Source organism: Rutidosis leptorrhynchoides, chromosome 3 (assembly GCF_046630445.1).
Source record: "Rutidosis leptorrhynchoides isolate AG116_Rl617_1_P2 chromosome 3, CSIRO_AGI_Rlap_v1, whole genome shotgun sequence".
Classification (NCBI taxonomy): Eukaryota; Viridiplantae; Streptophyta; class Magnoliopsida; order Asterales; family Asteraceae; genus Rutidosis; species Rutidosis leptorrhynchoides.
Genome location: NC_092335.1, coordinates 259,761,909 through 259,767,067, shown reverse-complemented (window position 1 = coordinate 259,767,067; position 5,159 = coordinate 259,761,909).

The window sequence follows — 5,159 nt, the reverse complement described above, 5'->3', positions numbered from 1 at the left end:
TTCTCTTCATCTTCTAATTAAACTACCATCAACCACTTCCTTAATCACCATCTCGCCACCCTTTTATGACAGCACAACCGCCAACATTCCATCACCATTACAACCGCAAATCCACCCAAGTAACAACCTTCACCTGCTTACTACTGTTTTCGGATAAAACTAAACCCAGAAGACCTTGATTGTTCGACTAATTGCTGCAGCCATATATCTCTCTCTGTAGTTAATCGACCCAACCCACGATCACACAAACATGCTTTTCTATTGCACCACTGATGGCAGCCACAATGTTATTATTTCTGTTTACTGTTGAGCTCACGAACCACCGTCCACCATCGAACTACCTGCAATATCTTTTTCATGTTTCTTGTTCTTCATATCATCCGAAAACCACCACCATCCTTACTCTTATTACTGATTCTATCGACACAAGACTCAACCTAAGTATCATCTTCATCATTTATATTTTTCTTCCGGTTACTTACTTCTGTCTGATCGAGAACAAGTGAAGCGACCCGTTCTAATCCATAAGAACGAATACAATAACATATGATTACATCGCGAGGTATTTGACCTCTATATGATACATTTTACAAACATTGCATTCGTTTTTAAAAGACAAACTTTCTTCACATCGAATGTTGACGTCATGCATACCATTTCATAATATATCCAACTAGTTATGATATTAATGATTTACTAATAATAATAATAACAACTTTATTAAAAATGATAATATTAATAATAATAATGATATTGTTAATAATAATACTTTCGTATAATAATAATAATAATAATAATAATAATAATAATAATAATAATAATAATAATAATAATAATAATAATAATAATAATAATAATACTAGTAGTTACAAAAGCCATACTAATACTAATATTAATGAAAATATTATTAACATGTGCTTTTTTCATAATGATAATAATAATAGTAATCCGAATCATAATAATAATAATAATAATAATAATAATAATAATAATAATAATAATAATAATAATAATAATAATACAACTACTAGTAGTAGTAGTAATAATAATAATAATAATAATAATAATAATAATAATAATAATAATAATAATAATAATAATAATAATAATAATAATAATATTCTTACTTGTATCTATAATCATATTAGTACTTAAAATCATAATTTTACCAATAATCATAGTGATAATAGTAATGACGATAATAATATTAATAATGATGATAATAATATTAATAATAATACCTATGTTTATAAGAATTCATAAATCCTATTAATGATAGTAATAATAATGAACTTAACTCTAATAATAACTATTATTAACAATAATAATAATAATAATAATAATAATAATAATAATAATAATAATAATAATAATAATCATAATAATAATAATAATAATAATAATAATAATAATAATGATAAAGGAAATGAAAATAAGAGTGTATACCCTTTAAAAAGCATTTATAAAAAGAATTTCCCCATATGAGTCTCGAACCTGAGACCACTCGTTGCCCCGACACACCATTAACCATCTGCTCTGCCCACTGCTTATTCTGTTTTAATCTTCCTCCTAAACTATATAATCCGTATAAACTGTTGTTCTTCTTCTTCATAAATTTCTAGTCGACCAAGGATCAAACCTAAATAGATGACAAGTTTTAAGGTTTGAATTATATTAGAAATTGAAACAAAAACATTTATTGTGTGATTAATTGATTTAAAATATATATATATATATATATATATATATATATATATATATATATATATATATATATATATATATATATATATATATATATATATATATATATATATTCAAGTGCTGCTGCTGTTTTAACGGATGAAGAACAAAAAAAAAAAAATTTAGCTTTTGATTTTTAAGCACGTTTTAGCTCAATCTTCCTATACAAAAAATGTTTTAAAACGTTTCTGTAATTTTATCAAACCTCAATTTCACTTAATTCGTAACACAAAATTCGAATTTAAATGAAGAACATTGTTTGACTTTTTAAAATTACAACTTTGACTCTAAATTTTGGATTCAATATAAGGAATTGGAGGTTCAAACATTACAAAAAGTTTAAATACATGATTCCTAACAAAACTACATTTTTAGATTTGGAAAAATGATTCGACATCGAGCTTTTGATAAAAGAAGATGCGTACAGGGGAAAAAAGAACAAGCTGTTTCTTTATTTTCTGATAATTCACCCAATAAAAATAATTATGGTTGATAATTGATAATGAGGATGGAAGAATCGAATTATTAAATCATGGGATGATTGGTCTGGTTGTTGTAGAATTTCTGGTTTGACAAAGAGTCACAGATAAACAGACAGGCAGAAGAAAAAAATGAGATAGCAGATAGTGATATCTATAACGCGTATATATCTATTTGTATATCTTATATTTATTATTCTTAATTAATAAATAAATATTAATAATAATAATGTTAATTTTAATAGTAATAATAATAATATTGATAAGATACTAAAAATAATAATAAAATAATAATAATAATAATAATGATAAAACTAATAACATGATGATATTAATAATAACAATAAATGATAATTTTAATAAGTCTAATAATAATTAATAATAATAATAACTAATAATATTTGAATTACAATTTAATTATAATTTTTTTATCATTCTTATAATAATATTTATATTTAAAATCTTCATTTTAATAATCATAACTTTAAAATTATAATTGTAACCGTAATAATAATAATAATAATATCAATATTACCAATATTGATATTAATACTAATAATAATAATGAAAGAAATGAAAATTTTATTATAACAACTATACTCTTATCTTGTAATTATATTTAATGTTAATATTACCATTTATTAATTATGTAATATTTAATAATTACATCATTCACTTTATGATAGCATTTATTGAATATTTGATACTTATACATTTATATATATTACAATATAACAATATCATATTATATAATAACATTTAGTTAATATTAATATATTTTATATATATTACAAATAATTATTAATGTAAATCACATATATATATATATATATATATATATATATATATATATATATATTCATAATTAATTATTTCGTATCATATTTTACATAGTTAATTCTAATGTTTAAATTATATGTTAAAATTTCAAATTATTCTATATACTTACATACATACATACATACATACATACATATATATATATATATATATATATATATATATATATATATATATATATATACACATTTATTTACAAAAAATTGTTCGTGAATCGTCAAGAATAGTCAAAGGTCAACTGAATATACGAAACAGTTAAATCTTTTTGAGACACAACATAACAGACTTTGCTTATCGTGTCAAAATTAAATAAGAATTAAGTTTAAATTTGGTCGAAAATCTCCGTGTCGTCACAGTACCTACCCGTTAAAGAAATTTCGTCCTGAAATTTGATCGAGGTCGTCATGGCTAACAATAAAAATGTTTTCATGATGAATATGAGTCGATACATAGGGTTTTATCATTATTAAAAAAATATGGATAAAACAATTCGATTAAGTGAAGCGTACGAGTGAAGCTATCACAAAATAGTGGAATGAGGAAAATAAGTTTTGTCATAACTTTTGAGGTAGTCATAGTTGAATTTAGAAAATAAGGCGTGTCTTAACTTTTGACGTTGCCTTGGTTGAATTCCGGAATTCAAGGGATTTAGAGAAAATCGTCGAGATCTGAAAGATTTGATTCTTTGGTGAATAATATCTCTTTAATTAAATGCGATTATCTGCCTCGATCTCTTTATCAGATATTTCACTATAAATTAACTTCTTCCGTTCCATTGCTTTTATCACTCCTATGCTCAATTCCCAAATTCAAAAGATTGTGAAAATGCTTAATCTAGTTCTAATCCTTGTCCTTATCCTTACTATCGTAACAATCATTCTCCTTTTCCAACTTCCACCTGAGGAATATGTTTTCTTCTACTTCGCCCTTGGAGTTATAGTGTTTTTAATTCTCCCGTGTCTTTATGTTGCGATAAACATTGATATACACGGTTTGTAATTTCCGTGTTGTTATTGGACTTTATATTTTCTCTTATATTTTGGAGCTCTTTGCCTTTTTATTATCTTCTCGATCTTTAGTAAAGCGAGTAACGGTCCAGAATTCGTAAGTATGGAACTTCAAATGAACTTAATGTTCTAAACAAGAAAGAACTTAATGGCACGATATGATTTGTCAAATTACCAGAATCACTGAGAATAGAACAATCAAGAATATATTATCTTGATGTGTTCAGAAGTTAAGCAGAATGAAAGAGTTATGTAACATGGCACATGATGACGTTATGATCTGTGAATCATCACGTCCCATTAAAAACTCAGCATGACTTACTGTAATATAATCACGTTAATCAAGTGTCATTATGTTATACTAACTCATGCTTCAGTTTCCAACACTACTTCAAAATCATTCATATTTTAAACTCAAAGGTTTTAGAATTTAGAAACTAAAATAGTTTCTTTTATGATGTAACACAGATAGCACGAAGAGATAACTAATTTTGGATAAGAAGAGTTATGAAAATATACTCAGAAATATCGAAGATATTTATGATGATATTTTCAGAATTTCTAAGATCGAAGGTTAATGAAGAAAGATTTTCCACAAGATTTAATATGAGTATTTTCTCTAAAGATTTCATTGGATATAGAATTATATGTATTCTTTGAATATAGGGTTTGGTCCTTGTATTTGTCCTTGGCCTCCTTCGTGGTTAGCTCAATCCGTTTTGCAGTTCCAACTTTTCTGAGCTTTTCCAACATACTATTCTTTATTATCAAACTTCTGGCTGTTAAGATCGTTTACAGGTTTTACTGCTTCATTCAGCTTTTTCAACATTCCGAGTATTGATTCGTAGACTGGATGCTTTTCAAAATTTCAGAATGGAAGGTCATAATTCTAAGAGATAAAGGTTATATGTATACCTATAACTGTTGTTGTAGAATTGTTGCGAGATTCAAAATACTGATTGCCGATTCCCGATAATTGGTATGGCAATACTCGTTACAAGATGCAGGCGAATATATGATAAGGTTTTAATGAACAAATATAATGGTTCTTCGAAGAGACTTAAGCCAATGAGTAATGAAGTTGCTGGTA